This window comes from Lactuca saligna, chromosome 4 (genome assembly GCF_052625555.1).
Source record: "Lactuca saligna cultivar CGN05327 chromosome 4, ASM5262555v1, whole genome shotgun sequence".
Lineage (NCBI taxonomy): Eukaryota > Viridiplantae > Streptophyta > Magnoliopsida > Asterales > Asteraceae > Lactuca > Lactuca saligna.
This window is the reverse complement of record NC_136420.1, coordinates 302,979,742-302,990,461: the sequence shown is the minus strand read 5'-3', so window position 1 is coordinate 302,990,461 and position 10,720 is coordinate 302,979,742.

The window sequence follows — 10,720 nt, the reverse complement described above, 5'->3', positions numbered from 1 at the left end:
CCGAGCTCTTCCCTCCACTACCGGAAGTACCTGAAACCAAAACTGAAAACCGTAAGCAAGAAGCTTAGGGAGTTCTCCACCCTACCACATACCATGCATAACCACATACTGCACATACTGGGCCACGCCCCCTATCTTGGGCCTCGCCCCCTACCTCGGGCCTCGCCCGCTACAACGGCCCCGCCGCTCCAGGCCCCGCCTGGCTTCGAGCCCCGCACGGATAAAGATCTGTTTTACTTAGGCCTCGCCTGTCACAGGGCCTCGCCCGTCAACAAATAATAACACATAAACATTTCACAACACATAACTAACACATGCAACTGGTTCTGTCCTAAGGCCTCGCCTATCCTGGGCCTCGCCCATGTCCTGCTACTGATGAGTCATGGAACCCCATCCACGCTACTAATGGTAGTGAGGTACGGGCCTAGCCCACTCTCACTCCTGTTCTAGTTCGAGCCTCGCCCCTATTCTGCTACTAATGAGATATGGAACCCCATCCACACTCTGCTATTGGTGAGATACGGGACCTCGCCCATACTCACCTCCATACCAGGCACATACATGTATCACACAGACAACAAGTATAACTATCATATAAACAATTTCCTGGGCACCCGCCCGCTATTACTGGACCTTGTCCTGCTGATAATACTAGCATATTGTGCCTAGGGCTAACCCCCGGGTCTTCTACTCATAACTACATGGGCCGGCATTGTGGCCTTAGACCCATTCACACAAAGGGAAACTCACCTGCACTGGCTGAACTTGCTGATGATCTCACTAGTTGCTGCCTGACAACTCACGGAACTCCTGCTCCCCTTGCTCCCCGAACTACCAATATCAATGCAACACTGAGTCTAACTGACCCCCGAAAGACAACCAAGTCCACCCTGGTCCAAAGTCAAAGTCCTGGTCAAAGTCAACCTTCCAGGTCAACCCTACTTGCCGAGTCACCCTACTGACTCACCGAGTTCAAAATGATTAGATTCCTTCCATTCACGACTCGGCTCGCCGAGTCAGTCCATGACTCGCCGAGTCTACCGACTTCTGAGTCCAGACCTGTCCAACTCACCGAGTCTCCACCCGACTCACTGATTCGAGTCATAACTCGAAGGGTTTGGGGTTTCGCGATCTGACTCGCCGAGTCCAAGGCAATCTTCATACGACTCGACGAGTTGTTCCTCCCACTCGTCGAGTTTCTCCACAACTTCATGCTACTCGCCGAGTCTACTCAAAGGACTCGTTGAGTCCCTTCAGTTCTCCTTACATGAAGAGGATTTTAGAGTCATACATGGACTCCAAACTGTAGATCTACCCTTCCCAAGCCTATTCCACACGTAAAGTTGCAAACTTTACGTGTAGAGAAGGAGATCTAGGCAAAATATGCCATAAACTAGGGTTTAAGGCCAAGGGACTTCAAAATCGACTTAATGGCTGATACTTTATGCTTCTCCAGGTCATAACACACTTGGATCTGAAGTAGCAACTCCAAATCCGGCTTCTAACCCATAAGGGTGGCTAGTCATGGCTTAAAAGCCCCAAAACTCACAACCAAAGTTAGATCTAAGAGAAGGAAATGACTTAATACCTTCAAATGCTCTGAAATGATCCCCAAACTTCGGATCCAAAGCCACTCCTTGATGCTTCAAAGATTCCCACTTCTTCTTCTTCCTTTAAATCACTCAAAAATGGCCAAAAGCATGAATGAGCACAATGGGGGCTTACGGTGTGGCGTTCCTGGTGAAAGGGCAGTAAAGGAACCCTAGGGGAGAGAATGGGATGTTTAAATAGGCTCTAAGTCCCGATTTTAGGGTTTTCCCTGCACAGACCAGACTCATCGAGTCCCTTTGGCCGACTCGCCGAGTCGGTCACTTATTCCTCGACTCGGATCCCGCCCGGACTCGTCGAGTCCTTCCTTGGACTCGCCAAGTCGACCCTTAAATTAGGGCTTTTCTTTCCTTTCTTGGCCTTTGAAACTTTGGGTGTTACACGAGCGGTCTATCCATTTCGGTTGTCTAATTTTTAATGAGACATTTGAAGATTCGGTACCGACTCTCCTTCCATCATGCCCAAGCCTTGTAGGATTTTGTTAAATGTTGCTTCGGGTAAGGGTTTAGTAAAGATGTCAGCCAGTTGATCAGCGGATCGAACAAAGTGAACTTCCATGTTTCCGTCTTCTACATGATCCTTGATGAAATGATACCTAAGTGTAATGTGCTTAGTTTTTGAGTGTTGCACTGGATTATAACAGATCCTTATTGCACTTTCAGAGTCGCAGTAGAGAGGAATCTTTTTCATACTTAACCCATAGTCTCTTAATTGACTTTGAATCCAAACCACTTGAGAGGTACAAGATGCGGCAGCGATGTAGTCAGCTTCGGTTGTGGATAATGAAACACAGGTTTGTTTCTTGGATTACCAACTCACAAGTTTTCCGTCAAAAAATTGGCGTCCACCTGTAGTACTTTTTCAGTCTAGTACACATCCTCCTAAATCAGTATCAGAAAAGGCTTGAATGAAGAATCCTGATTTAGCAGGGTACCAGAGACCGAGAGATGAAGTTTTCTTCAGATATCAAAAAGTATTCTTCACAGCAAGCATGTGAGGCTCTCTTGGATTGGCTTGAAACCTGGCATAATAACAAACAAAAAACATAATATCTAGTCTAATAGTTGTCAGATACATAAGAGACCCTATCATTTGTCGATAAAGTGTTATGTCCACAGCAGGTTTCTCCAGAGATGGAGTTAGCTTAGTGTCGAATGCCATAGGAACCTTCACTTTTGAATCACCCTTCATTCCAAATTTCGTTAGTAAGTTTTTGGTGTATGCTTCCTAGTTTATAAAAATACCTTCTGGTCCCTATCTAATATTCAAACCAAGGAAAAGTTAATTGGACCCATTGCGCTCATTTCAAATTTAGTATCCATCAACTTCCTGAATTTAGCTGTTAAACTAGGATTCGTGGAGCCAAAGATGATATCATCAACATAAATCTGAACAATCATTAAATGTTCTCCTTCCTTCTTACGAAAGAAGGTTGGGTCAACCGAACCTTGTTTAAATTTGACATTTTTAAGAAGCGAGTTAGTGTTTCATACCACGCTCTCGGTGCTTGTTTTAGCCCATAGACAACTTTATCCAGCACATAGCAGTGATCAGGGTATTTTTCATTCACAAAACCAGGCGGCTGTTCAAAATAGATGGTTTCTTCTAATTCCCCGTTCAGGAAAGCGTATTTGACATCCATTTGGAAAACTTCAAAGTTCTTGTGAGCAACATATGCAAGAAAGATTCTAACAGATTCCAACCTTGCTACTGGAGCAAAGGTTTCTTCATAATCTATCACTTCTTCTTGACAATAACCTTTTACTACCAACCGAGCCTTGTTACGAATGACATTCCCCTCCTTGTCCAGCTTATTTCTAAACACCCATTTTAGGCCGACAACAGAGGCATCTTTCGGTGTGGGAATCAACCTCCAAACTCTGTTGCGTTCGAACTCATTGAGCTCATCCTGCTTTGCTTGAACCCAATCAGAATGATCAAGTGCAACATTTACAGTTTTCGGCTCTATCTTGGAGATAAACGAATTAAACATACAAAATTCCATTTTAGAGAATAATGCAGTTTGTTTCGCCTTCGGTTGAGACCGAGTAAGAACATTTTCTGAAGTTTCAACAATAATTTGCTCTTTGGGATGGTCCTTTGTCCATTTTACTAATGGAGGATAGCTTGGCTCATATTCTGGATGCAATTCAGCTTCTACTTCTATTTCAACATCTGACGGATCCCCTTCGCCTTCGTCAGTAGAACTATCACTTACTTTTTCTTTCTCCCCCTCAACTGGCGAAGTGAAGTCTCTGTCATCATCAGAGTTTGTATTGCTTGTTGAAGTGGGTGTCTCCCCTCGATTGGATTTTCACTTGTGATTTTCGGATCAGTTGTATCTTTATCATCTATAATTTTAGATGTTGGGGATGAACTTGGATTCTCCCCCTCAACAGAAACTTCATTTGTCTTTGGAGTGGTTGAGCTCTCCCCCTGGAACGTTGAAGCTTTACGTGGAGAACCTTTGGATGACTTAGGACTTGGTGGTTCGCGTTCCATCTCTTTAGTGGCTTCGTCTATGAACTTCTTGAGAGTATCTACTTTGTTGTCTGTTGTTGTTGCCTTCTAATGAATTGCTTTTTCTGGTTCATCAAACAGCCAAATGTATTCCTCAAACAGGTTGGATATTGGAACTGAGACTTGTCCAGATTCTGGGAATATGTCTCCTGAAGCATTGTCAGTCTTGTGAACCTTCTTCATATAATTGTCATCAAAAGTGACATAATAAGTTTCTTCAATTTTTCTGGAACTCTTATTCAACACCCTATATGCTTTTGATGACAGAGAGTAACCCAGAAATATGCCCTCATCAGCTTTAACATCAAACTTATTTCGGTTCTCTTTAGAGTTAAAAATAAAGCATCGTGAACCGAAAATTTGGAAAAATTTGATGTTCGGTTTCCTATGATTTAAGATCTCATAAGGAGTTATGGAGAATCTCTTGTTGAGCAAAGACCGATTCAGTATAACAAGCAGCAGCAATGGCATCAACCCAGAAGTATAAAGGTAGAGAAGTGTAACTGAGCATGGTTCTGGCTGCTTCACATAGAGAACGGTTTCGTCTTTCAACAATCCCATTCTACTGTGGTGTATAGGGGGCCGAAAATTGTGAGTTATCCCCTTATCAGCCAGAAAGTCTTTAAAGTCCTTGTTCTTGAATTCTAGTCCATTATCACTTCTGATGTTTCTGACTATCTTCCTTAATTGCACTTCCACTTGCTTGATGAACACCTTCATCTTGGGAGTTGCATCTGATTTCTGTTTAAGAATGAAAATGCAAGTGAAGCGGGAAAAGTCATCTACAATAACAAGAATGTACTTACTTCCACCGATACTATCTATAGCAGAAGGTCCACACAAATCAATGTGTAACAGTTCAAGTGCTTCCACTATCTTAGTATTGATCCGTGTTGGGTGGCTTTTTCGGCTTTGCTTACCCATTTGACACGCTGCGCATAAATGCTCCTTATCGAACTTGAGAAGAGGAAGGCCTCGAACATGATCCCCAATTACCAACTTGTTGATATCTTTGAAATTTCGGTGTGATAGACGTCGATGCCATAACTAGCTTTCATCAGTGTTTGCCTTTGACAGAAGACAAATAGTTGGTTTCCCTCGTATTAGATTAACATTTAAAGGGTACATCTCACCCTTCCGCGCAGATTTCAGCAGAACCTTCTTAGATTGTTTTTCGATTATCTCAGACCCCTCATCATCGAATGATACCTTCAAACCTATGCCCACAACTAATTGCGATACACTGATGAGATTGTGCTGCAATCCTTCTACATAAGCCACCTTTCTGATTGAGAAATCTCCACTAGTTATCATGCAGTATCCATTGATTGTCCCACAGGAATTGTTTCCAAAATTCACAGACCCACCATCTTTCAGGGACCGAAACTCCCTTATCTCCTCCTTCCTTCCAGTCATGTGACGCAAGCAGCCACTGTCTATATACCATTCTTCGTCAAACTGCTCGTCACTGATTACCTGTAAATTCAAGCAGATTTAGGAACCCAAAGTTTCTTGGGTCCTTGTGAGTTTTTCACAGAGAAAGGAATTACAACAGAAGCATCAACCAAATACGTTCGTTTAATTAGAGTTGTTTGATCTTTTCTTTTAATAGTATACACCTTGATTTTGATTTATCTTCTTTAAATTTTAGTGTATCATTTGGTGTTGCTTTTAATGGTTTAGTGTTTTTCATTTGATTCCTAGGTTGAGTAAAGGATTTTTTATTTTCCTTCTCAGAATCTGATACCAGCTTTCCTTTTCCTTTGATGTCCTTTAAATAATTTGTTGTATCTTGGGATTTGGAGGATCCATATCTAGGATTAGAATCGAATATGGTTTTAGTACCGAATCTGGGTCGAGGATCGAAAGTGGGTCGAGGACCAAAAGTGGATCGAGGACCGAAAGTGGGTCGAGGACCGAAAGTGGGTCGAGGACCGAAACTAGACTTTCGGTTCTGGGATTTGGAATAACAGGAATTTGGACTATAGTTTTCCTTCATCTTTTCCTTTCCCTTGTCCATGGATTCTTTCCTTGGAATCTCATAGTTGGGATTATCAAAATTCCAATGCCTTTTACGTTCATTCAGATTCGTGGCGTATCTTCGATTTCTCAAGCGTTTCGGTTCAGCTAGCTCCTTCTGAGATTTGTGAATATTGAAGGTTGCCTTTGGTTTCTCTTTCTGGTGGGTTGTAGGTGACTTAGTTTGAACTTTCGGTGCTTCCTCTCTCTTGAATAGAACTTTCGGTTCTTCCCTCTTGATAGGAACATCAGCTTCAACCATCGATTCTTTAGGAACATCTTTGGTTCCACTTGTTCTTGGAATATCGAAACTGGAGGGTTTGTTGAGAGGTTCTGGTATGTATCTACCCTTGACTCTCCATGTGGTTTTCTCGGATAGTCCCACAATTTCGTTTGCGTTATCAATAAGAGCAGACCAGAAATAGTCTTTGCAACCTACATCATTATCTTCGTCAACCATTGTTCTTAATTCTGCCGTCTGCTTTTGAGTGACTCTAGTCGTAGCATAAACCTGATTTGGCACGGTCTGGACCTTTTGATAAACCAAAGCTTTTTCCTTGAGTTTTGGTTTCTGTTCTTTGACAGACGAGCAAACTCAACCGAATTTTCTGATATTAGAGGCTTTTCATTATCGGTTTCATTTTTTCATAAACTTAGAACAATCAACCTCATCTTCTACTGAGATTTTACTCATCTCGCTTTCCACATCAAATTCAGACGAATTATCTAAGTTTATTTTATTATCCTTAACAATTTTAGCATTTGACAAGTCGAATGTATGTATAGTTTCAGTTTTAATCTTTAGCCTATCATTTTCATCTAAGATATCTTTTAACATACTTTTATGTTCCTTAGAATCGATGAAAGTTTCTATCTTATCCAAACCTAGCCTATACGACATTGACGTTTCTTCAGAGGACACTTCTGATTCACATTCTGCTCTAACTTCATCTTCTTTAAAATCAAGAAAGGGCAAAATCATCTTATGAATTTTCTTCACAATTTAAATGTAATTGAGCAATATTAGTATAAAGACGCTTAGGAATCAAACAAAAAATGTTTCTTTGTTTTAATAACTTTAAATTGTCTCTTTGCAAATAAATACTTTCATCCCTAGCCCTAATTAACTCTGCTTCCTTCAGCTCAATCCAAATTCTCCTCTCCTCAGTTTTTGAAGACACCCAGCTGAGTTGGTCAGTTAGGTTAGAATTTGTTAAGCGGGTTTGCATGAGGCTACTACTTAGGTTAGAGAATTTAGAGTTTAATTCATTTAATTCTTCTTGATAATCAGTTTTTGAAATTTTAAGAGACTCAAGAATAGAATGTACCTTTTTGATCAATCGATCGCAGTCGTTGATCTTCTCACTCACTGGCTTGGCCGCAAAACACTTATTTTCAGTCAGGTTCGGTTTCAAATCTGCACTCTCGGTTGATGGACCAACAGTGACGATAAAACATTTTCCACCCGAACCTTCATTCTTTGCCACATTCTCCTTTCCGTGAGTGGGTCTTCTAACCTCTTTGTCTTCAGAGTCGGTTGACCATACTTCTATGCCACCGAACTCATCTTCCTCAGCGTTCTTCTGTACGATTAAGGCATTCATTGAGCTGTTGGACGCCTTTTTCCTTTTGACTTCTTCTGATTTGTGCATATAATACGCTTCTTCATCTTCACCCTCTCTCTTCTCAATCATCTTTCTCCACATGCAATCTTTGGCAAAATGGTTTTTGCCGTGACAATAGTTGCAGTCGTATCCGGAGTCTCCTGCAAGCGTCTTCTCCTTTTTCTCTTCATCCTTTTGAGAGGAGACTTTCGGTTCATCCTTCATCTTCTCAGAACTGTAGCTTCCCTGCCAGTTTCGGTTCTTGTTGGCGGGAAATTTTCTCCTTGCGAATTTCCTTGGATTTGTGATCATCAAGGCATATTCCTCACTTGTAAGCTCGCACTCTGACATGTCTGACTCTTCTTCTTCTTTTTCAGCAGTACTTTTTCCTTTAGAAACAAGATCCAACGATCCCATACCAGAGACCACTTTCGCTTCCTTAGTTACAACACTTTCATGGGACTTCAGTATCCCTACTAGTTTCGCCAGCGAGTACGATTTGACCTGTTCATGCGCCTTCACAGTGGAAACCACATCCATCCATTCTAGTCTCAGCCCATTCATGAATGTTACTTTCTGCTCGATCAGCTTCCTCTCTATCCCATGCTTGATCATCTTACTTAAGAGATGATTGAACCGATCAAAGGTCTGTACAAGCTTCAGATTCTAATAGTAACAGAGTTTGAAACAGTGTTTGAAACAGTGTTCTAGATCTTCAGGTTTCTGTTCAAAAACTCCAGATTCTAATAGTAACAGAGTTTGAAACAGTGTTCTAGATCTTCATTAGTTGAGTAAAGTTCCTTCAGCCTATCCCAGATCTCTTTTGCAGTTGTGCATTAACCTACAAGTCAAAAGTTGTCAGATTGCAGGGTGAATCTTATCATCCGCATGGCTTTTACGTTACACAAGATCTTGTCCTTCTCATCCCGTGGCATCTTTTGAACATCTGTCACCAACTTGTTGTAATCTTTTTGCGTCTTAACAGTTGTGTTTGTCTCCGAATGTACAAACGGTCCAAGAGTGATAGCTTCCCATATGAGATAGCCATTGTCTTCCGATCCAACCACGTAATCTTCAAAGTGATGAGCCCATACTTCGTAGTCTTGAGTATAGAGTATGGGTACTCTGGTTGTTGATCCGATGCTGTTTGAGATGTTAATTGGGTTTGTATGTGAATCTTCTTGAGACATGGTGAGCTTCTCAGAATCAAACTTGTAAACTTGAGATTAGGGTTTTATCAAAAATAGAGTTATCGTCGATATGAAGACGACGGCTTCTATTTATATGATAAAAGCGGAAACCCTAATGAATTACGTATACAGAAGGAATGTGTATTGATCACACAATCTCCTGCTTTGATACCAATTGTTAGAATAAAGTTCTTTTAGGATCGTATGATTCTAAGCAAGATATAAAATAAGAACGTAATAAGAACACAAGTATTGCGCTGAATGTGTCGAATGATTAATGCATTAACACCTCAGAAGAGCTCGATAAAGAACTTCAATCTGTAGAGGCGTTTAGGATTACAAAAATCAACATAATGAAAAACTTATCAATATACGCATACATGCATGCATATATATACTATAACCCTAACAATCAATCTAGATAACTACGTAACTAATCTAGATAGACACGGATGGACAGGCCCAATCCGGGCAGGCCCCATCTATCGCCGACATGTTCTTCCTATTTTCGAACATCACCATGCCTAAGAATGCTACATTGACCACATCATCGCCCCAAATTACTCTCGTCCCTAACCCCCCCCCCCTCTCTCAACATGTCAACCCCCAACAGATGCCTTCCACTCTCCTCCCAACCCATCAACATACATACATATGCATCGTCTCCACCACGACCGATCTGATAGTCAAAATGACATAGCAATAGGAGAATCAATAGATGCTTCTAGAATTAATTCATCATGTTGTTGTTCTTAAATTCTTTTTATCGAAAAATGGTTCTAGATTCGAGAGTTTATTGGGTTCTAGATTCGAGGGTATATTTTGTATTAGATTTGAGTGTATATTGGGTTCTAGATTCGTGAGTGTAGGTAAGTTTATCACGTATGTGTGTGTGTGTGTGTGTTTATTTTTAGGGGTGTGTATTTATGTTTATTTGCATAGGTGTGTGTTTTTTTTATTTCCATTTGAAGTGGTGGATAATGGTGGTTTTCGTCGGAAAAGAAATCAAATGAGGAAGGAAAGGAGTGACAGTGAGGCCAAAAATGCAATAGAACTTGAATGTGTGGGGTTTTCTTTGTTTACAAGGCAAAATAGCCATTTGGAACTTCGTTTCTAGTGGTAGGGGTGAAGTTGAGGTGTCGATTCAATCATCTTTTATGACAACCAGACGATGGTGGTCCAAAGTAATATAAGGGTTTCTTCAAATATGATGAGAGAGATATAGATTTAGAAGGGGGATGTACGGTGGGGTAAGTGGGGTGGTGGTGGATTGGGATTCATTTTCTATTTTAAATACTCCCTTCATCCCAAAATTATTGTCCACGTTTGACTTTTTAAGTCTCTTTTGTTCAACTTTGACCATAAATAATATACTTTTTGTTATATAATTTTTAATTCAAGATATATGAATAGATTGATTTTTAAATGTATTTATATTGTTATAAGTGTCATAAAAAATTATATAAGACAAATAAAATTATTTATGGTCAAAATTGACATGAAAAACTTCAAAAATCAAAAGTGAACAATAATTTTGGGATGGAGGGAAGAGTAAATTCAAAATTTTGTCCCTTTGTTTTATCAAAAAGTATAGGTTGGGCCCCTCGAGTTAATTGTCACTATATTTCTCCAGTTAAGTTGATCACATGCTCCTCATTTGGAAGAATATTTTTCATTTTAGTAATTTCCGTCTCATTATTTTATTATTTAAAACTATTAATTTCCCACTCACCCACTTCCATGCACAACCTTCTTCTTTATATCTCTCTAAAAATATAT